Here is a 24,189-nt window from a genome sequence, read left to right on the forward strand (position 1 = left end):
CCAATTGAGCATATACATGATATATTGAGCTATTAAGCTGGGCAAAGGCTTAAAGGATATCTCAGGGCGCTTCAAGACTTTTACTGAGCATTCATCCTGATTTGTTTGCAGGAGGCTAGACATATTAGGCCAAAGCAAGTGTTTACCCATGCTTACCAGGGCATTTCCATACTACTTTTCTTATTGTGAAAAGTCTGGTCTTTGAGGGAAGGGGCTTTGTGGCACCAGAGTGCCAAATCAGCTTTAACTGTAAAACCTGACTTTGCCAGTATGTGTCTGAATCCCACCCCAAAATAGGAACAATCCGGAAGGACCCTCACTTTGCACTATCATAACAACCCCACTTGAAGCATGGCTCTGTCCAGTGGAGGCTGGGTCTTGAGGGGATCACCCCAAGCAACCGCAATCTGCCCTCAGCAATCCTGCACCTGCCTGCCTTACACATTACCAGAAGTTGGCCCTGGCTGTCAGCTTCCCCCTCCTCCTCCTCCGCTGTCACCTCGTGGTTGCCCTTGTCAAACTCTGCTGGGAGGAGAATGGAGAGAAAATGAGAATTATAGTTGGCTCTGCCTCTCATTCGCTGTGACGCTGCCTGTCAGTGTATCTGGCTCCACCCTATCATTGAGCCTCCCTGTCTTCTGCCCTACCAGTTCCATTGGTCTGTCTCCTTCTAGTACGAGAGGAAAAAGTGACAGGTTGTGTGAGAGAGAGGTTTTTGTTGTTGTTCCTGCCAAGCACAGCTACACAGGGGATCTAACCCATCTGACCTGTCACCCGGCCTGCACTCCATCTCCACCCCTTTCTCTGACTGGAATCTCTTAGTTCTGCTTATAATCTGATAATACCATTCTTTACGAGATCACAGCCTTTTACCATGGCAACACAATTGACCTGATTTGTAGGGAAGGTAGATGGTCCATCCTTGCCAATTGGCACCATGCCGCTATTAAAACCAGCACTTGGCTCTCTGTTTTTGAGTGACATGAAATAAGGCTAAAATAATCGACGATGCGGGGGTGGGAGCAGGTGAAATTCTATCAGTCTCTCGACGTGGGGATCATTTAGAACTAGCGTTACCAGACTCCGTTAAAGATTGGGCCTTTCGCAGTTGCAGAGAAGGGAGAATTTGAGCCTACGTCGCTTCTTTCCTTTTGGTGCTGAAGTGGTGATGGGAGAAACTGTCTTTGCTGAAACTCTCACTCTTAGGCAAACCTCCTGAAACCTGATGCTGCTCAGGTCTACATGCTGAGGATTGCAGCTTCCGAAGCTGAATCGCACCCCCTGTGTTGAATTTGGCAGCTGCCATCCTGTTGTGTCTGAGATTGGCATTTGCCGGGATCCACCTCAAAAGCAGACAATCTCAGGGCCCTGCTCACATTGCCATTTCAAATGCCGAGTAGTCCAGCTTTATAAATAAGCTCACAAAATTATGATCCTGTCATGAAGCTGTAGCCTTCATTTCCACGCTGAGCATGGAAATGAGCTGGATGCTGAGAAAGGGAAGCCCACCTCCCATGGAAATGCAGGCTACTAGCCCCTCTTAGCCAGCAGTGCAGTGGCAAAATCAGAAGTGCAGAGCCCCTTCATGATAGTCACATCCAGGTAGAGTTACCAGGTGAAGAGCATCCCAGATCCTGAGATTTCAGGACCCAAACCTGAGACCCAGGGGTGGCCCTGGAGAAGGGAGCCGAGGAGGGCAGATCCATTCTCTCGCACTTGGAGATACAAGCCCTCCACCTGCCACCTGTAGGGAGTCAGGTAAACCTGGAGACTTTGGGTCAGACTTTGAAGTCTGGCAACAAAGCAGCCATGTCCCTTCTAATATTATACAACAATATTATATTTATACAATAATAATAATTAGGGGTGCATTGGAACAAGATCCCCATGTGTTGTCTTTCAGCTAGATCTACTATTTTCTGTGCATGTACACGAGCAAATGATCTGGAGTGCTCCAATATCTTCTTTTCGGAGGGGCTTAATTTGCATTTTCCACAAAGTTCCGTTGTATGTAACAGAACTTGCACATCGTTCTCTTGAAATGGAAGCACCTTGTGTTTTCAGGGTTCCCAAATCTTAGCCTTGGAATCACAGCAACTATAAAGCTTTGCCTTCATGCTGACTGGCCGACTCTAGGACACTGGAGACAGGGTCCCTGCAGGGACTCTGCTGCAGAAATAGTAACAGGTCTTTGACACACACACACCATCCAAGACCAGTACGCTACTGCTCTTAGCAGACTGCTAAAAAAAAGCCTTCTACCAAGGGAATTGGCAGGTGAAGGATGTAGCCATCTATCTCTGCTCTGCAAGCCTGCTTGGCTTTCCTTCCTCCGTGGCTATTTATATCTTTCTTTCTTTCTTTCTTTCTTTCTTTCTTTCTTTCTTTCTTTCTTTCTTTCTTTCTTTCTTTCTTTCTTTCTTTTTACTTACTTACTTACTTACTTACTTAACTTACTTACTTACTTCATACCCCACCCTTCCTCCCAAAGGTGCTAAGGGCAGCAAATGCAATGTTAAAACAATACATTTAAACAACATATTTTAAAAGTGCCTAAAAATAACTGCCTACTCTCACAGCAATACTTTCAATGTTTGCAAGAACAGAATTTTTCAGCCATAAAATGCTTCGGTATACAGAAATGTTTTTAAATTCCTGCTGAAATTGGAGGAAGACAGATGCATCTCACCAGGGAGGGCATTCCGCAAATGTGGAACCACCACCAAGAAGGCCCTGTCACAGGTCAACACCCAGCCAGATGGGCGGGGTAGAAATAATAAATTATTATTATCCTGGCAACGCCCAGCAGTGGCACCACTGATATAGAAACCAGGTAGACTGGTGAAGACAGATGAAGAACGCTTTCCTCTCTCTACCAGCCTGCTCACTCGTCTGCATGGAATTCCTGGTCACCTATAGTGACCAAGCAGATTGTTAAAGGCACAGCTGCAGTAGCCCCTAGTGGAGAAACGTTACTGACATTATCATGTCAACCTATAGCAAGTCCATGTTCATACATATCAGGTGTGGGGAACTTTTGGCCATGTTGCTGGACTACAACTCCCATAATCCCTTGCCATTGGGCATGCTTGCTGGGGCTGATGGGAGTTGTAGTGCCCAGGGTTTGTGGGAATGTTGAGGATAGTAGGAGAGGATATATTGATTAAAAAATATCCTTCCTCACTCACGCTAGTCTGCTGGTAGCAGAGTACATTCCCCTGTATATTGCAGGAAGCTAATTGGTAGTATCTCTTGAGTTAAGCAATCCAGTCTGGCTTGTCCAGATTGGATTGCTCCTGGTAAATTCCCTTTGTTCCCTTTTAAAAAGAATAAAGACACAACAGTCTTCTCTTAAAAGTAATAAGAAGTTTACTTACATTCAGTTCACAGTATGATCATGAAGGTAGGCTTTGGCTTGTAGTTACAGAAGAGAGTGTAGGTTCATCCCATGTGGCAAATGAGCCCATGTGCTGCTGGCCAGCAGACAACAAAATAACACCAAGGTGGAACAAGGCGAAACAGCAAAAGGAGAGTAAGGGAAGATGGCTGTGTGACTAGCCCTTATATGGGGTCTCCCAGGGTCACGCCCATCTACCTGGTCACACGCAGAGGGAGGATGCTCCAGACCAGGTGTCACAGGAAGTCCTCCTGGCTGGAGTAACATCCCCCTGTGTGTCCACTCTGGGCAAACAGGAAATGTTGTACTTGACTGCTACAGTGATGTTACATCCCACAAGGTTCCCCACCGCACCTGATATATACAGAGGTGTGGCAGACATTGCATTTTATTGGTGTGCTGAAAGCTGCATGTATATATTAGAATGCAATGGTGTAGGGCACTCCTGTGGGAATAGGCCCATTGGAGCTATTGGAAAAAGGGGGCTGGGAAGATCTGAAGGCAGCCAGTTGTGCAGTGAAAGCCATGCATTTGATTTTTCTAACGTAAGTACCAATGAGACCTTGTGACGCACTCAAAGATTCTTTTAGGCCAGCTCCGTGAGCTTCTCTGATATATTATATTTATCACACCCTTCCAAAAAGGAGCTCAGGGAAATCATACATGAGATTATCTCATTTATCCTCACACGACACTCCAATTGACCTGCCTATGGTCGCTTGGTGAGCTCCCCCCCCCTCCTTTTCCACCATTGGCTCTCTGCTTTTAAGTTGTTAATCTGTAAAAGTAAAGCAGAACTGAGCAATATACAAGTGAGACCTGAAACAACATGTTGAAGCCTGGAGTGCTCTTGCTCAGGGTTCCAGACAGATAGCCATGCTATCTTCCAGTGCACTCTGATCTCCAACCTACCCCACAGTTTTCTACCACTCCCAACAGCTAGTCAGGGTTAGGGGCTCGGGAGAAATTCAATTCGGTTCTCCATTAAAACCAAAGCTATCACATTTGCACTGCCCAAAACAATATGCTAACCAGAACACAGCTATCTGTCAAAACTTGCACCTGTTGGAACTTGGTGATGTAGTTCTCCAAGTGAACAACGTTTACCATATATATATATGGGGAAAATATTCGTTAAAATGAATATATTCATGAAAATAACACAAAAATGTATTGTATATGGGGAAATTGTTTTGCAAAAATGTGCGCATAACTCAAAACTGCATACAAGAATGTGTCTATTAAAAGAAATCCACGCTGCATGATTTTTGTGAAGCAGCTCTCCAGGGTCTCTGGTAGAGGACAACCTTCCCCATCATCTGCTCCCTGGAATGCTTTCCACTGCCAGGAATTAAGATGGAGACCCTGCACCTGTGCTCTGCCTCCTACAGACTACAGTCCTCGCCCCAATAATATTTATCACTGTGGTGCTACTATGGAAGGCTTATCTCCATGATATGCTCACAACAGGATTAGCAAACAAACCAACTATGGTGCCAGGTGCAAGGAGAGATTGTGATCACCACTACAACACTTGGGGAAGAGATGCTTAACCTTTTCCTTCCTTGGGGTCAGAAAAAAAACTCAACCCAATGCAGCACTTAGCATTATTTTATAAAATATTAAGATATATTTTCTATGGCTTTGTATAATGCTAATGGCCACATGAGAACAAGGTGGTTTTTATTGAAATCATTGCTGGGAGGGGGTTAAACCACCCCGCCTTGTGCCGCGCAGTGCCAGTCACACACACCCCCGGCCCCCAATTTATGTTTATTAAAAAAAGAAAAACCTGCAATGTGATTGCCAATCACTTCATTAATGTTACTAACTGAGCTAGAATCTAGACACATATAAAAAACGCTGTGAAAATGGTTGGGTTTGCTTTACAATTTTGAAAAATACAGTGGTACCTCAGGTTACGTACTTAATTCGTTCTGGAGATCTGTTCTTAACCCGAAACTGTTCTTAACCTGAAGCACCACTTTAGCTAATGGGGCCTCCTGTTGCCGCTGCAATGCCGGAGCACGATTTCTGTTCTCATCCTGAAGCAAAGTTCTTAACCGGAGGTACTATTTCTGGGTTAGCGGAGTCTGTAACCTGAAGCGTATGTAACCTAAAGCATATGTAACCCGAGGTACCACTGTACCATATTTTTCCGTGTATAACACGACCCCATGTATAAGGCGACCCCTTCTTTTGAGAGACCAAAATTAAGAAATCAGTATTTTAAAGTTGTTCAGCCTTTTTGGGAAATCATCAAAAAGCGTTTTGCCTCTCCAGCTTGCATCTGGCTTCACCTCGCCTCAGCTGGTAAGAGCCGACAGTGCCGCGGCCAAGCTCCCTCCTCGCCTCGGCACTGCCTCGCCTCTCAAGCTAGCTCAGTGGCCCTGAGTCCGGCACTCGCTAGAGCCACCACCTCACCCAAGACTTAGAATATAAATCAGTGTACAGTGGTGCCCCGCAAGACGAATGCCTCGCAAGACGAAAAACTTGCTAGACGAAAGGGTTTTGCGTTTTTTGAGCTGCTTCGCAAGACGAATTTCCCTATGGGCTTGCTTCGCAAGACGAAAACGTCTTGCGTTTTTTGCAAGTTTGTTTCCTTTTTCTTAACACCGTTAATACAGTTGCGATTTGACTTCGAGGAGCAACTCATAGAACGCTGTGCGGTAGCCTTTTTTGAGGTTTTTGGTGATTTTTGAAGCTTTTCCAGAACTTTTCCGACACCGTGCTTCGCAAGACGAAAAATTCGCTAGACGAAAAAAACTCGCGGAACGAATTAATTTCGTCTTTCGAGGCACCACTGTATAAGATGGGGGGGGGCATTGTCTTGTCCATGGAAAAATATGGTATATTGAATTTGCTCACTATTGCCATCTAGTGTCACACTTGTATAATGCACTTTAAACACACTTGAAACGTTCTATTTGCAGCTGTATAGCTGAGTCCTGAATCAAAGCATTGTGGGTAGGGAACCTCAGGCCCTCCAGGAACCTCTCTCCAGTCCTTGGGATATTGCAAGCCACAGCCCCTCTCTCTTCATTCGCCCTGCTCTATGTGCTAAGTGATTGCTCTGGCCTGGTTGGAATGTGCCCTTGACCTGTGGTAATGCCTCTTGTTTCCCTGGATGGAGGATCGAGAGGTATGCATGTGTGTGCAAACCTCTGGCTTTTGACTGGGAAGAACATAGCCCCACTGCACAAAGGCAAGAGTCACTTCCATTGCTCCACCCACTTTTGATTCTGGCCCCGCCCACCAATGGTCTGCAGTTTCCAGAAGCTTGCCTGCATGGGAATGGCTGCTCACCCTGGTCTAGCCAGAGGCATCCAGCTGGCTCCTAAGGGACACAGGCTGCTGAAGTAGATAGGCCTCGTTCTGCTGCGGCACAACAATTCGTATGCACCTACATATTGGCCACAAAGCTTGTTCTGGCTCCTCCTCAGACAATGATGAAGAGGCTGGCATATTCTTTTACGGGGAAGGGGCTGTTTCGAGTGCTTCAAACAACTCGGCTGTTGGCATTTGGTAAGCTCTTACATTCCTAACCATGCCCTGGGGGGCTATTCCCTTTTACAAGAGATTTATTTTAAAGGACTGCAACCGCCAAGATGTGCATTATGGTCCCCTTACACATGTATTGAGCCTCGGGCTCAATAAAGAGATTTTAAATAGTCGAGAATTGATGTCTGCTTCAACTGGGCTTTTAACTGGATATGTTCCATTGAGTCCTTCTGCTCATCACTGGGTTCTTATTTGCTTGGGAAAGAGGGGCAGATGAAAGTTGGCTTCATTTGAACTGATTCCTCTTGGGTCCAGCTCCTCTCTCTTTTTAACCTCATAATAGCCCCATAACTCTCTGCAGGACACACATCCATGGCCCTGCCAGCCCCTGCAAGTGCTTTTGCGTGGCTAGAACACATCTTTGAACTCTGATAAGGCCTCTAGCTTGTCTGGATAGAGGAGAGATAGGTATGTGGAGTTTACCCTTCACAGACCTACAGTTCCCAGCACACTTAACAAACTAAAGTTCCCAGGATTATTTAGCAAAGTCATGTTCTTTAAATGTCTGGAGTTTGTGCAGTCACAGTTCTAGAATGGATAATCAAAGGCAGGGATGGGAAACCCTTTTTTTTTTAATTTCAAGGACCACTTTCCATTGGGGGTAATCTGTCAGGGGTCAGATATTGGAGGTGGTTGGAGCCAGGGCTAAAAGTGGACAAGGCCCAGTTGGAAAGGGGGTGAGGTACCCTGTTTCCTCTTTATACCTCTTTTGGCTACCCTACTTCCCCTCCTTGTGATATGCCTGAAATTAGGCTGAAGGCACACTGGTCCCCGACCCCTGCTTAGGGGGAGGAAAAACACACACTCTCATGCACACTAAAACTCCTTATAGGAGAAAAGATTTGCAACAGAGCTTTGAGACTGAAAGTGACCTGAGAAAATATGACTATGAAATACAACTATATGGATGGGATTTTTTTCTCTCTCTCTCTCCCTTCCCAGTGCTGCTTAAAATGCAGCAACATCCTTGGTGAGAGATGACCACTTTCTTGGCAGTGAAACTTGGCCAAGAGAAGGTGCAGCTCTGAATAACTAACTGAGCTCTCTTGATCTTGGAGGCAACAGCAGGTAAGTCGCTTGGCCCAGGTTGGGAAGAAGAGGTAGGCAATTGCCCCTGATATGAGCTGTGATAAAGGGTGGCCTTGGGCCCTGAGCACCAACTATTTGCATCGCACCCCAGATTTCCTTCCCCTTACTTTTTAAATACTCTTCCCATCTTTATTTGTCCAGAGATATCTCTACATAGAGCATTTAGGATATATTTATCATAGTTCTGTCCCAAACAAGGATGGGGGTGGGTATGTCACAGGAACATAGGAAGCTGCTTCATACCATCAGAACATTGTTCCTTCTAGCCCAGTATTGTCTACACTGACTGGCAGCAGTTCTCCAGGGCCTCAGATGGAGAACATTCCCAGCCCTACCTGGAGATGCTGGGGATTCAACTGGGGATTTTCTGCATGCCAGGCAGATGCTCAGCTATTGGCTATAGCCCTTCTCCAACCTACGGATGTCAATTTTGGTTTCTCATACTTCTCTAACCCCCCCCCAATCGTAAGTTCAGTTCTCCATGTTTCCACATCACTTTGATATATATATATATATATATATATATATATATATATATATATATATATATATTAAAAAGTCCTCATGAAGATTCACCAGCATTCTACTGTGAATTTTTCCTAATAGACACATGTGTATGTCATTTTGCCTAATAGACACATTTTTGCAAAGCAATTTCCCCTAATGTGATGCTTTTTTGTGTGTGTGTGTTACGTTCACTAATATATGCACATTTATGCACAGTTTGTGCATTTTGTTCTTGGCTGGAACACCACACTGCAAAATTCAGAGAAGTGCACATTTTGAAGGATGGCTTTCTTTCCATTCTCAGATACTTTCAGAAAGCGCAAGTTAGGTATGTTCACCTTGAAATGTGAAGGGAATCAAATCTCCCCCCCCCACCCCTAAGACTCCTAACTTACTTCCCTCATGGAACTCACCGTGGCACATACCAGGTTTGCAGGCAGCCACCCACCCAGGTACAGACAGAGCCCAGAACTGCTTAACTCCCACAAGGGTGGTGCGTCACATGCCTTCTGATCAGGCCCTACTGGCATCTGGTAAAAGGGGGGGGGGCAGTTCACTCAATGGATGCAGACCCACCTGAACTGATCCAACCACCCTGAGACACACACTCAAAGAGACGCATGCAAAGTGTGGCAGTGATTCACATAAGCAGAGCCTTGCTGGATCAGGCTAGTTCAGCGTCCTGCTCATACAGTGGCCAACCTGATGCCTGTGAGAAGCCTGTAGGCAGGATCCAAGCAGAAGAGCACTTTACCCTCTTGTGGTTTCCAGCAAGTGGGATTCAGAAGCATTACTGCCTCAGTTGTAGCCATCGATAGCCTTCTGCTCCATGGATTTGTCTAATCCTCTTTTACAGCGATCCAAGTTGGTGGCCATCACTGACTCTGGTGGAAGCAAATTCCCAAGTATAGCTATGCATACTGCGTGAATAATTGCTTTCTTTTATCTGTCCTGGATCTTCCAACATTCCACTTCCTTGGATGTCCCCAAATTCTGGTGTTAGGAGAGAGAGAGAGAACAACTTTCTTCTATTCACTTTCTCCATACCATGCATAATTTTTCCAGCTCCTGCCGTGCCACCTCTTACTCACTATTTCTCCAAACAAAAAAAACCCAAACCCTCATCCTACCTTCTCCCCAGACATAGTGACTCAACTCTTTATCTACATGTGAAATATATAACTGGTGTATGTTAATTGGTTTCCAGAAACACTTGATTCATCTAAGAGCATCTCTTAGAAAAGAAGGTGCCCCGCTGCCTCACTGCCCCACCTTGGCTGCTGGAAGCAGAAACTTGAGATTCCAGCGTGCCCATGCTGGGTGGGGTATGTGCTTGCTGTTTGCACTCTGCCTATGGGAACAAGGAGCCACCTGAAGTGGATTAAGAGCTCCTTGTAACTTGTGTTGGCTAGCCTGCTCTTTGTGTCTTTGTTTTCTTTACATGCCCAGTTTTACGTTCTCTTCTATTTGCTTCAAATGAAGCTCTCCCTTGTTGGAGATGACAATGGGGTTTTAACTGGGGTGATTCAAAACACTCAGCCTACAGAAGCTTCCTATCGCTGAGTAATCTGATGCTGCTTGGGGAGAGGGTGCACATGACACTCCCCCCAGGGATGCTACCGTCTGAAACCACTTTCCCAAGGTGAGCGATTCTCCCTGGCTCTCCGTATTTCGAATAGCAGTTACCCTGCCCAATGCCCCTTGCTGGATGTTGTTGATGAGAGGGAGAGGAGAGGGATGGGCAGGGTGTGTAAAGTGTACTCCAAAAATAATCTGGGGTGGAGGGTGGGAGGATTGACCTGGTTTGCATGCAATGCTAAACCAAAACATGGCTTGGTGCAAACTCATGAGTGTGCAGGATCATGGAAAGGAGATTGTATCTGCTTTGCTTCTCCTTGGGGAAGGGCTGTAGCTCTGTAGTAGAGCTTCAGCTTTACATGCCCAGTTCAATCCCCCACATCTCCATGTAGACACTACTGAGCTAGATGGACCCAAGGGTCTGATTCAGTTCCAGGCATATTCCTGTGTTCTTCTAGTCCTGTTGTTGCTGCAAGCTAAGCCATGGTGAGCATATCATCTGATCCTGGGCTCATGGTTTGTCTCACACCAGACAAGCCACAAGCTACAGCAACCAAAGGTTGTTCTTGGTTTGTCTGGAGGAGACAAACCCAGGTTCAGACAACAAGATAAGCCAGACCATGCAGTAGGAGCAGGATCAGAAGAAAAGCAAAGTTAACGTGATCTCTTATCCAGGACTCCGCATGTTCACTGAGCCACGGTTTGGCTTAGCATCACATGTCATTTGAAGCATTGTGCACAAAATTAATTTAGATTCCAGATTAGATTCAGTTCATGCCCATATGGCAGTGATGGGGAGACCATGCCCCCCCATCCCCAATGTTGTTGGACTCCACTTCCAATCAGCCCCTGGCCAGCATGGCCAAAGATCGGGGCTGATGGGAGTTGTAGTGCAGCAACCTCGGGGGGGGGGCACAGGCTCCCTATCCCCGCATTATGGCAATTATATCATATAGGGCCCACCCCTATATATTTTGCTGCCTGAACAGGAGCAGCAAAAGCCCTCTGTCCAACCCAGTCACACTGTATAGCACTATATAGTACAGCCAAGATATCTGGCACCAGAGGCAGAAAACCCTGTAAAAATATAACAATAATACAACCATTTTCTGCCCTTACATGGCTCCCCAAATCAGCTGCCTGAGGCAGATGGTGCAGGGGGGATTGTGACTGATATGGTGCTCTCCAGAAGTTGCTGGACTACAACTCCCATCATCCTTGACTGCGGCTGACGGAAGTTGTAGCCCAAAACATCCGGAGGATACCATACTGGTTACACATGCCACAGCAGAACCATGAGTGCACACTCATAGCATCATCACAGCCATACAAATAACGCATTGGACCAGAATTTGCTGTCGCTCAATGGGAGAACATCTTCTTTGCATGCGAAAGATCCCAGATTCAATCCGCCAGCATCTCCAGGTAGGGCTGGGAAAGATTCCTTGCCTGAAGCCCTGGAGAGCCATTCCTGGAGAGCCAGTGGGGGCATTCCTGAGCTCGATGGATCAAGGGTCTGACTCATAAGGTAGCTTGCTACCACCACAATCCTGTTTCAAAGGAGTTCACAGATCGGTTGACTCATAAAACCTACCCAAAGTCTTTAGTGTGCAGGCTTCGCTGTCAACTCCATCTGCTGCAGAGGTTTTTGATGCGATAACCAGGAAATGTGTGCTAAGCAGGGTGAAGCCTGTGACAGCCTCTCTTGTCACATGTCTGTTTCCGATGACCTCTCTGGGGCAAGTGCCAGGCGCAAGCTGGTCCTGAGATAACTCTCTTTAGCGGAGACGGCTGCAGTGTAGGAAAATGATACCAGTCTTAAAAATAGGAATGGCAGCATGGACAACAAACCGATTCCTGGAACTCTGTGCTTTAAAATATGGCCATTGGGTGTCTGGGTGTCCTACTTTATAGGGGGCAGTCCACTCTCTGCCCAGGTTCTGTCCTCTGTAAAGTAGGGTCCACGGCCACCCTACTTGGAAAAGAGGACTGTCCAAATAAGAACAGTTGAAGTGGGAAATAGGCAAATCTGTCATTTTTTGTTTCTCCCAGTTTCTCATTCTTCTAGTCTTAAGTACAGTTCCCCACATTTCCACATCAGTTTGCATTGCTGTTTTCATGAAAACCCCTCGGTATTTTAATGTGAACTTCTCCTAAGATGCACATATTTGTATGCAATTTCCCATTTTTGCCCCTAATACAATGCACTTTCGTAAGTTACTTTCACTAAGATATGCATTTTTTAAAACTGCACACTTTACCCTAGTATATGCATTTTTGTCCACATTGCCTGGATGGGAAACTGCACTTCGAAATCTGCAGGAGCGCAAACTTTGAGGGGTGGCTATGTTTTGGTTTGCATGTTGTTGTTGTTTTAGGGGGAAAGTGTGAATTAGCTTCGCCTTTAAATAGGAACTGAATTTCTCGTCCACCCCTAACTACATAAAACTGCCTTTTGGAAACGTCAGGTGGTTGAGGGATAAACAAACCAATGCTGGCTAGCTGAAGCCTAAACAATTGTGAGGCTGCAGTGCTCCATCCCCTTCGCTGAGCATTGCCTCCACCACACTCAATGGGACTTAACTTCTGCAAGCACATGTATAGGGCTGCTGTGTAGGGGAGTAGGTCAGCTCACTCCTGTACTATTTTTCTCAAGATCTTTTGATCTAATCAGATTAATCCTTGGATCTGTAACGGCTTTTCCTATCTATCTATCTATCTATCTATCTATCTATCTATCTATCTATTTATTTATTTATTTATTGTTTTACACGGGGAGCCTGTAAGAAAGACCTTGGAGCCGTTCCATCCTCAGGACAAATGGATGTGTCCTTGCGATGTTTAGAGGCTACCCAAGGAACATCGCCCACCCCTCCTTCCCACCCCACTTCCCCGGTGGCCCAATAAATATGTAAAAAGCTGCAGAGACCGATTTAATCAGGAGCAGAGAGGAGGCAGAGCCGCCCTGGGATCGGCAGATGATGAGAGAGGGGAGCCGTTCCCTGCAAGAGTGAGACAAGACCTTGGACCAATCTGCAACATTTTCAATCATTTCTCGTCTTCTTCCCCCCACCCCTCCCCATCCCCGTGCACTAAACTCATTTCATTCTGCCAGCTTTTATGGCTGTGGGGATGATCTATGGAGACACCAGCATTACTTTGGTGTGTGCCAGCCACATAAATACTCACAGCCAGGGGATAGGGAAAGGGGGGGGGACAACTCTGCCCTGGGGAAGAAAGAATAACAACCACGGAGGCTGAGATATATATGTGTATGTGTATAAGAAACCTCGTGTTGCTTCTTTGCCCTGCATTGTTGAACATGCCTCCAGGTCTGCCCCCACTGACAACTGCTTCATAGGGTGGCTGTGCATGCCTTTAAATAGCAACTTGAGCCTCAGACTGAACCAGCCAGTTGGTTAGAGCATGGTGATGATAATACCAAGGTTGCAGGTTTGATCCCCGTATGGGGCAGCTGCATATTCATTCTTGTATTGCAGGGGGTTGGATTAGATGATCTTCACGGTCTCTTCCAACTCTACAATTCTATGAGACATTTTGGCACTTGAGGTGAACCACAAAATGCTGCCCCCATCAGTTAAGAAGGAGTGAGTGAATAGCTACATCAGGAACGAGGGGGGAATAAAAATCCTACATGAGGATCTGCTGCTCCTGTGGATCCTGCCCCACCTTGCCTCATGAGTGGGCCGGTCCACTCATTAATCTTGTTCACATGTTACGCTGAACACAGATACAAGCCGTCTCTACACATGTACAAGTGTGTGTGAAAGAGTCTATTCTTGTTGATTCATAAAACTCAGCTGTTTGTGTTCACAGGAATGCAGATTGTCCACTGGTTGAATGTAAAATCTGAACACCCCTAATATCACCTGCTAATCAGGAGTTGGCAATGTGGTGGGGCGATGGAGCTCATCTGACCTCCCAACGGCTGAGTTGCTGCTGCTTCCCAAAGAGGAGAGGGGGGAGAGGCAGTGTCAGGAGAGGTTGGCACAGTGCAAACACACTGGCAGGAGAGCCAGAGAGGCTCCTTTGGTATGTTCGCACCGCACTGACCTCCCTGCTCCTCCCTAGTAAGGAGCAGTGACTTAGGTGTTGGGAAGTCAGATTAGTGCCACCACCCTGCCACACTGTCCGCTACTCTGGCTAATGCCTATCAGGCTTCTACAGAGAAATGTTGAAAAGTTGGTAAGCATGCTAGTCAGCTGCAGCAGAAGCTTGTCAGTATTCCAATTTTTCATCCTTAAAAAAACATGGCAACATGACGAACGTTAGCTAGAGTTTTGGGGATTTGTTTATGAGTGTGGAATCCCTTTGTAGTCAGGAGCACTAAGTGTTTTAATTTAAGCCCTTTCTCTCTCTTTCCAACTACAGGCACATTCTTTAGTGCTGATTAGAAAGTCTGATTTCATTGCAGTTATTTCTTTAATAGCTTTTATGTGCCTCTGCGTCTGCCTCCGACTCGCCCCCTTGCATACAGAAACATGCACACACCCACACAGAATGTGTCTGCCTCTGTCTCGGGGGCATTCATTTAAATTAACAGCTCTGATTCTTCTGGGATTTTCAAACAATATTCCAAAAAGCCCTGTGATCCCTCAGAAATGTCCTAGGAGTATTGCAACGAGAAGATCAGCCGTGGTGGAGAAGGATCCCGGAGACAGTGGTGCCCAGCATTACTGATTTCCTCAACAGCCTGTTGCAGAAGAGATGGAGCCAATGGCCCCATCTGCATTATATATTTAAACCACCATTATACTGCTTTAAATAGTTATGGCTTCCCCCAAAAGCACCCTGGAAACAATAGTTTGTTTAAGGCACTGACAGTGGATCTTTTCATGACAGGATGAGATAAATATTATTTATTTCTTACACTTTATGCTATCCTTCCTCCAACAAATTCTGTTTAGTTCCTGGCACAATTTAAGCTGTCGGCATGATTACTTTTAAAGTCCTACTGCTGTTTCAGCTAAAAGGCAGTCACTTTCTCTCATGGGGAGCCTTTTAGGGGGCAAATTGGGAGGAGCAACAGGTGTGTTTCTTTTCTTTGTGCACAAACACCAGAAGTTTCTGCGTACAGTCGCAATCTCGCCATCCAAGGAAGCAAAAAGTGTTATCACCATTCAAAGATGCATCCCACCCAGGAAAAAGCGCTTGAGGAAGATGTGAAGCAGGGCTTGTGTGGGCTGTGACCTGGGGAGACATGGCCTAGGAAAAATCTTGAGGACCTGAGGTTCTCCATTCCTGTCCTAATGGCTCAGGCCGGGGATAACTGAAATACTGTCTTCTGCACCTTCCTGCTTGCTCCCTATGATCTGTTGGAGAGGCTTTTCTTCATGGCTGAAACACCATTGGTTGGACTGAGAGAGAGGGCCTGATCTGTAGCAATGCCCAGAATACAGTGTGGTATAGTGGTTAGGCTGGCAGCCTAGGAATAGGAAGAACCAGGTTCGAATTCCCACTTCCCCTTGAAGCTCACTGGGTGACCTTGACCCAGTCCTTGTCTCTTTGCCTAACCTACATCAAAGATAAATGTGGGGGAACAGTCAACAACAATGTATGCTGCCTTTTGCTTGTTAGAGGAAAGTTGGGGTATAAATGTCCCAAGGAATCAACTCATTTAGGTCTTTGAGAATTGTGTTCACAGCTGTAGTTGGGGCTGCATTTCTGGGTGTGTTACCCTTCCTCTAAACTAAAATCTACTAAAGTGCTCTTCAGCTGAGTTGCAGTTCCCCTCCACATTTTCCCTCCCCAAACCCTACATTTATGCCTCAGGCTACATTTAGACCTCACCAAAGCTCCCCCTGTCCTCTTGCTTTTCACCACTGCAAAGGCTATCATTAGAGATCTGGCAGGCACAGCTAACCTCAGAATGGGGAGGCAGAGGGGCCCCTCTAGGACTGCAGGGAGGGGGGGCTTCTTAGGGTCTGGTCTGAGAGCATAAACGGGAGACAGAACAGGCTATGTTGCAGATTCGGACATATGCTACGACCTGCACCGCCATCACTTTAGGCAGTAAACTACGTAGCTCTAGAAATTGTCCATATAACTCTCACTCTTCTAAGTTTTAATTCTTCTTCTTCTGGGAATGTTATCAAAAGAAACAAAGGATGGTTCTTTGCTGAGATTTTGAAAGTAAAGCTATCTGGAGAGAGCAGCATTGCCTCCAGACTGCCATTATTTTGCAGTGGGGATTTAAGTGCATATTGGATATTTAGGTTTCTGCAATTAAAATGAGGCTCTTCTGGATTATTTGTTTATTCAGCATCCATCTTGATTTGCTTGCACAAACATTACACAGTGGTTAGACGAGGGATTCAGATACACTAAGTCAGTTATATCGTTGTAACTCCATTGTAAAGATAAAATACCAGATGGAACTGCAGAGCAAAAACTTTGTCTATGTGATTTTACATAGGGTTGTTTTTGTTTTGTTTTGTTTTGCTTTTGTCATAATGATCTAATTTATTACTTATTTATAGCGTTTTCCCCCTGTGTGTAGATCCAGCCTTGGTCCAGTATTCACTGAGTATTTGTTCTGATTTATTTCTGGGGAGGTTATATGGCAAAGAGCATTCATCCTGATTTGCTTGTGGGGTGCTTATATGGCTTCCCATTATTCATTCATACCACACTTTTCAGCCCATTTCCTCATTACTTTCCAGACCGTAAAAAAAACCAGCTGGTTTTTTTTTAGTGGATGTGTTGTGATAGGGGAGTACTTTAATCCACTTTATAACTGCAAAGCTAAAGTTCTGGTATGCACTTGAATCGTTCCTGCTAAATAGTGACAGTCCAGAGGCAGCCTGAGAAACAAGGCTCTGAGTTGCCCCATAATCTAGAATAATTTCATATCTCACACTGCTTGTCATATAGTCACACAGCCTAGGCTGGAGGCATCCATGGATGAAAGTGCTTATGGATGGCTTAATCTGTCAATTCCAGTTTCTCATTTTTCAAATCTTAAATTCAGTTCTCCACATTTTTGCAAAAGTTTGCATTGTTGTTTTTTAAGTTCTCGTGAAAATTCCTCAACATTTTAGTCTGAATTTCTCATTACAGACACATCTTTGCAAAGCGATTTCCCCTAATATAATGAATTATTTTCATTTAAAAAAATGAATGTATGCATTTATATGGTCACTCTACACGAGTATATCAATTTTTGTAAACATTAATTGGCTGGAAAAATGCATTGCAAAGTTCAGAGAAGTGCAAATTTTGAGGGATGAGTGTGTTTCAGTTTGCATCTTGTTTTCGAAAGTGCAAATTAGGTAAGCTCGCCTTTAAATATGAACTGAATTGACTTGCTCCCTCATCACTAGTCATCTTCACATAAGTGTTGTGCAAGCATATTTTACTTTAATATGCTATTATTATTAAATTTATTACCCACCCTTCCCCCAGCAGGTCCCAGGGCAGGTTACAACAATTTAAAATTCAATATTAAAAACAGTTAAAACAAATTACACTCACATGAATAGGGTGGGTCCAAATAAGGATGAATGCAGAATAAATAGGTCATCTGGATGAGCCCCAAAATTACTTCTGCAACTGCCAAATATTCAGATCTGGGGAGCATCTTTTCACCCAGCTCCTCTCCAGCTTAATTAACAAGGTAAGGCCCAGGTACGTCAATGGATGTGTGCAAAGTAAGTTAGGCATAATCGTTACACGGGTGCAGAGAAAAGACTTGGCGTTAGGATATAAAGCAAGGTAATTTTATGGGAATTGAGGAACTAGAGCCAAGGAAGAGCTCAGCTCAATTAATTAACAAAGTGAGGTCCATGTCGGTTAATCTATTACGAGTGAAATTTTGGCAAACTTATTACAACTGTCAAAAAAACGGATGGAGAGAGAAGACATCACTCAAACCACTTTGAAGCTTTTAAATCCATTTTATTGCCTTTATTTACATATGCATTGTTGTACGGTAAATGGTCACCAACTTGGGTGAGATTCTGGAAACCAGAGAGAGGGGAGAGTGCTGTTGCTGTCAGGTCCTGCTCAAGGGTTTCCCAAGGGCATCTCATTGGCCACTGTGGGAACAGTGCGCTAGACTAGATGGACCCCTGGCCTGATCCAGTAAGGTCCTGGGTTCTTAAACATTTCTATGCCACCTCCACACACAAAACTACAAAAATCACATTCTAACAAAATACAATCATTTAAAACAGCAATTCAAAATACTTCCGCAACCTAGAAGCACGGTCATTTAAAATTAAGTAAAAGAGTTTAAAATCAGTGACACTAGAGATTATGAAATACTTAACTTGCTCCCTCCCTTTTTTCCCACTTTTGCTTCAAATGTCTTCCATTTTCAGGGTCACCCCTCTCCTGCAATCTTAAATTCTAAAGTCTCTGAGTATTTTTCAGGTTGGACCCAAGCACATACCAAAGAGAGCCAGTGTGATGCAGTGGTCAGATCGCTGGACTAGGACCTGGGAGGCCAGGGGTTCAAATCTCTACTTGACCATATGAAGCCCAGTGGAGGGCCTTGTGGACTGCCTCTCACCCAGTGGACTGCCTCTCACCCTAACCTACCTCACAGGGTTGTTGTGGGGATTAAATGAGGAGGGGGAGAACCATGCAAACTTGAGCTGCTTGGAGAAAAAGGTGGAATATAAACACATTTTTAAAATTGTGTTTTGATGGTGTTTCTTTTTTCATCCATTTGTTATAGTCCATATTGTTTTATATTTAAATTATATTTATATTTTTGTGTCTCTAGTAAATAAACTGAAATTAAATGATAAAGGAATGGTGGGCTGGTAAGGCTGTGTGACCAGGGGAATTCCAGTACTGACTAGTACCTTCTTTCCCCGCAAACCCACCTGCACACATCTAGGTTCTGGTTTCCCTTGACTCACCCTGAGATGGAAGCTGCAGTGCCACAAGGGACGGAGGAGACATTCAGTTCAGTTCCCACTTGAAGGTGAACCTACCCAATTCACTCTTTCCAAAACAATGAATTAACCAAAATGCAGCCATCCTTCAAAATTTGCACCTCTCCAAATTTTGCTGTGCAGTTCTCTAGCCAAGTAATGAGTGCAAGACAGATATAAATGCATAAACTAGAGTGAAGCGTGCATAAAAATATACATATATCTGTGAAGATACCATACAAAATGCATTATACTAGGGGAAACTGCTTCCCCCGGGTCCTGATGCCAGAGTCCTTGGTTCTAAGGAGCAAGACTTGGAATGAGTAGCCGCCACCACATAGAGAGGGCATGTTTTGTAATCGTCATGACAATAAAAGTTGGCAGTTTGCATGTCTGAACTGGCTGCCTCTCCCTTTGCCTGGTTTCAGTTCTGTTTGTATCCACAGGACTTCCACACCCTTCCACCGCATTCTCGGCAAAGAGTCAAAACGCCCCGCAGGACAGAAGCCAGCTGCAAAGCAATCAGATTGGAGCGTTGCCTTTGGCCCCTCAGCATGGAAATGGGCCGAAGGTGGCATAAGATCAAAAAAGCAGCCAGGCCTGTAGGGGCTGCCTCTTAAATTTCCAAGACTGGCAGGTTCCTGAACCTCCCCAAGGAAGCAGAGTGCTTGGGGAACACCAGCATGGAATGGGGATAAGTCACACAGTCCAACACAATCCTGGTTCTCAAAAATATCTAGGCCAGGGCTCAGTGGTAGATGATCAGATTTATATGCAGAAAGTGCCATGTTCACTATCTCCAGATAGGCTGGGAAATACTCTCTTTGTGCAGTCCTGGAGAGCTGCTAACTGCCACTATAGGCAGTACTGAGCTAAATGAACCAATGGCCTGATTCTGCATAAAGCACCTTCCTATATTTTCATTATGACCTACCTCACAGGGTTGTTATGAATATGAAATTGGAGGAGCGCAACATACGCTGCTGTGAACTTTTTGTATCAAAGGCAGAATATAGAGTGGTACCTCGGGTTAAGTACTTAATTCGTTCTGGAGGTCCGTTCTTAACCTGAAACTGTACTTAACCTGAAGCACCACTTTAGCTAATGGGGCCTCCTGCTGCCGCCACGCCGCCAGAGCATGATTTCTGTTCTCATCCTGAAGCAAAGTTCATAACCTGAGGTACTATTTCTGGGTTAGCAGAGTCTGTAACCTGAAGCGTCTGCAACCTGAAGCGTATGTAACCTGAGGTACCACTGTAGATGCATTTAAAAGGGGAGGGCTGTGATGTCAAGGAGGCAAGATGGCATTTTGACTTGCTGCTCCTTCCTTCCCCAGAAGCAAAAATAGCCTAGCTTGCTCCAAAACAAAGTCTTGCTCAAACTTTTAACAGCTCCAAGCAGGCTATAAGCTACAGAATCAGAGGATCACAAAGCCACACTCTGGTGGGGCAGTGCCCCATTTTCTCCAATGGACCAGCCTCTACTGCGCAGGAAGGGTTTTATCGGGATTCACGTGGGTCCAGAAATGAGGACGACCATCTCACCTTGCCTATGGATAGGGCCGGCTGTGTCCAGCCACAGTGAATCAGAGATGAAATAGCTGAAAGCTTGGAAAGGCTCCATAAACGTTTGCTCTATGGGAGCCGTTATTTTCTCTGCCTCTGAGTGAGAATGTCCCAAAGGGGAGCCGGCTGTAATTAACAGCCTGTTTTCCAAAGCAAGGACACCGTGATTTATTTTTCATAAACTGGTCCCCAGAGTACCTGGCAGCTCTCATTAGTAAACATTAATTTCAGTCTACCCTTTATGTAAATGTTCTTCTACAGTAGTTTTCTTCTTCTTGCGCCTTGTCCCCTCCAGGAAACATGGCAGACATGACTGGAGGGCAATGACATCGTCTTTCTAAAGAGATTCCACATTTTGCAGTCAATAGTGCAGTGATTGCCAACTCAGCACCCTTGGGCGCCTGGGCACCCACCAAGGCCTTCATTGGTACTGTCAGCAGGGAACACAGACCCCTGAGTTTTCATTCATTTATTTGAACAAAAATATTTAGTTCCTAGCCCTCCTAGAAAGAAAGCAAACTGGGCAGGTACACGTCTAAGCAATTTCTGTGAAATGAGCCAGGCTGGTTGCTCCTGCCTGTCAAGTGTTTTTAGCCAATGGATGAAGTCAAAACTGGGATTGATGAGTGAGTTGTTTGGACACCAGGCAATAAGAATTCATGGGGTGCTAAAGAACTGCTGTTGCCCCCTCCCCTTTTGTTGGCTCTTCCTTTGCCCCTAGGACCCAGGATGCATCTTTCTTGTGGGGAGTTCATTTGAGATCAAGTAGTCCCTGGAAATTGTTTTCTGAAACTACTATTACACAACAAGCATGATTGGACGTTAAAGAATCCTCATCCCCCCCCCCCAAGACAAGTGTAAAAACTTTGCAAAGAGACTTAGTCATGTCTCTTGATGTGCAGGAGTTAAGAATTCCCTGTATAGCTAACCTACCGTACAATTGTATAGATGTCTACAAGTGCTAGTGTTTGATGGAGTAATCCCAGGTAGGCCTAGGCTTTGGGACTTCTGGGATCCACGTTTAGCCCTGGCCCTGGAGCTGTGCCACTCATTCCAGCCCTTGTGTGATTAAAGTAAACTTCCATAGCAGGGAGTTTTGTGTACTGTCAATCACTGGCATCTCCAGGTAGGGCTGGGCAAAAACCCTATCTGAAACTTTGGGTACCCACTGCCAGCCAGCACTGACAGAATTGGGCTGCAGGAGTCAGTCATCTGATTTAGTATAAGGTATTTTCCTATGTGCCTAACATGGCACTCCCATTCCTCTTACAGAACCAGCAGGACTGGGAGTTGAATCTTAGTTCAATACAGGCATGGGATATTGTTGAGGGCAAGAGGGTAGTTACATGGGTGCAGGGCAGACCACAGGGAACACACAGCCCTTTTCTCCCAACAGAAGAGGAGCTCAGGAGGAAGGGCTGAGGGGTTGCCCCTCCAGCACCTGCTGCCTGAAATGGTTGCTGCACCTGCTGCCTATCTAATGGCAGGGCCGGCCCTGGCTAGACAAGTGTCACCACAGCCCAGATTTACCGGGTTGCATCTTAGAATAACCAGTGAGGGCTAGTCTGTTAGAGACAAACAGGGTCTTACTCCACTACCCTACCTACAGCCAGCCCCAGCCCAGGCTACACTTGCCAGCCTTTCTACGAACAGTCAGTCCTGGTGGTGCCACAGCCTGCCTGTCTGCTTCCTCCACCTTAGTCTCAGTGGTAGAACACAGCTGGGAGGAGGATGGGGACAAAAGTAGCACTAGCTGACTGTACCTGCCATTGGCTCTGGCGCCACCTGCTGTTCGGCTCCCTGTCTTCTGCCCTACCAGTCTCAGTCAGCATCAGCCATCACTGGTGATAATGCCTGAAGGGGGCAAACATGTCTCAGGCAGGAGCTCCACAGGTGGGGTGCCACCACAGAAGGAGTCCTGCCTCCGATCAATGACCACCCAACTATCGAAAACCAATAAGATCAGGGCCTCAGATGATGATCTCAGTGGGTCAGCAGGTTCATACAGCAGAAGGAGGTCCTTTAGATAGGAGTTTACTGGTCCTGCCTTGAGCACATGCTGAATCTGTTAAATATGACATGCATCTGTAGGACAACCTTAAAATTCAACTTCAACCTGTTTTTTGCTCCGCATGCTAACTTCCTCTCAAGCAGCACAATGAAACATATTAATTAGCAAGAAAAACCGGCTTTCTCCTTCATGCGAAGCTGTACCACAAGATACTGGCCGTGTCTCTGTTTTTAATTAAACAGAAAATGTAATTATCTTGACAGCATGGCTTCTCCTCCATGCCCCCCCCCCCGGTTCCATTTGGCTAAAAAGAAAAAAAAGAAGGATAAAAAAGAGAAAGGATCTATTAGAATGGTGCAGCTTTGTGTTTTTGGTTAGGGATGAGCTAAACTGTTTCTGCAGAGGAAGAAGAAAAGAGAAGTCACTCTCGCAGAGCCCAAGAAGAAAATAGCTCCCAGATGCCTGAAAGGAGTTTGCCCTCTTCCTAACACCGCTGAAGACTGCAGATCTGGTGTGGTTTGGGAGAACTTTCGGCTTCTCATATCCTCTTTGCTCCTTGTGGGTTTGGCGACGGTCATGCTGTTCATTCTTTCATCCTAGTTGCCTTCATTTTATCTCAGATCACACAAAAAAGCAGGCAGGAAAATGACAGGGGTGAAGTCATCATCCCCAGCAAGTTAAGGGCTGCCAGAGCCAAACTGTGGAGCATCCACTTTGCGGTTCTGCATTCCGATTTCCACTGGTGAGATCTCTCTAAATAAAAGTCTGGGGTGATGGGTGGGTGGGAGTAAGTCTGCGCAGGCATTGGCCACATCTGCACCTTACTTTTCAAGCACTCATTTCACCCACAGAGAATCAAGGGAACTGAAAGTAACTGTGCGCATTAGGCTGACTATCAGGTGTCACTATTAATGGTCAAAAACATATAATTAATATTTTTGCCGCTGATGTCACTCTCATGACTTCCAATCCAGCTAAGTCTGTACCTGTAATTATGTCAGAAATTGCAGGCTCTGGTCAGGCATCAGGATTTGCTGTAAATTATAGCAAGACGGAATTACTCTGCATTCACACTCCTCCCAACACGTTACTAAACCTATGAAAAGTATCTGGACTCAAAATTTGTACTTTGCATTTTCAGTATCTTGGTATTTTAATTCCCAAAGACATTTCTATACAGTGGTACCTTGGGCTAAGAACTTAATTCGTTCTGGAGGTCCGTTCTTAATCTGAAACTGTTTTTAACCTAAGGTACCACTTCAGCTAATGGAGCCTCCTGCTGCTGCCATGCCGCTGCCGCGCGATTTCTGTTCTCATCCTGAAGCAAAGTTCTTAACCTGAGGTACTATTTCTGGGTTAGCAGAGTCTGTAACCTGAAGCATCTGTAACCTGAAGTGTCTGTAACCCGAGATACCACTGTATTGGAAAAGCTAGATTATTCACCTGTTATTTCTCAGTTCACATCTAAGATACATAACCAAAAAAGACAACATTGCCATGACGTATGGCAGCAGTTAAGATGACGTTATTACCTAAGATATTTTTTCTCATTCAAAACATTCCATGACAGACTAATGA

General features: G+C 45.4%; 1 long non-coding RNA gene across 2 annotated transcripts in view; it reads left to right on the plus strand.

Moving 5' to 3' along the window:
• Nucleotides 1–18,643, plus strand: part of LOC308592107 — a 57,214-nt gene extending 38,571 nt beyond the window's left edge. Inside the window, exon 4 of one of the 2 annotated variants that reach the window (XR_014010381.1) lies at nucleotides 18,527–18,643. This is a non-coding gene — a long non-coding RNA (uncharacterized lncRNA). Of the gene's footprint in view, nucleotides 1–7,900; nucleotides 8,530–18,526 lie in introns of those variants that run through there. The other variant, XR_014010382.1, reaches the window with a different exon arrangement.
• The last annotated feature ends 5,546 nt before the right edge of the window (nucleotides 18,644–24,189 follow it).

The sequence above is a fragment of the Podarcis bocagei genome (genome assembly GCF_964188305.1).
Source record: "Podarcis bocagei genome assembly, chromosome: 7".
NCBI lineage: Eukaryota > Metazoa > Chordata > Lepidosauria > Squamata > Lacertidae > Podarcis > Podarcis bocagei.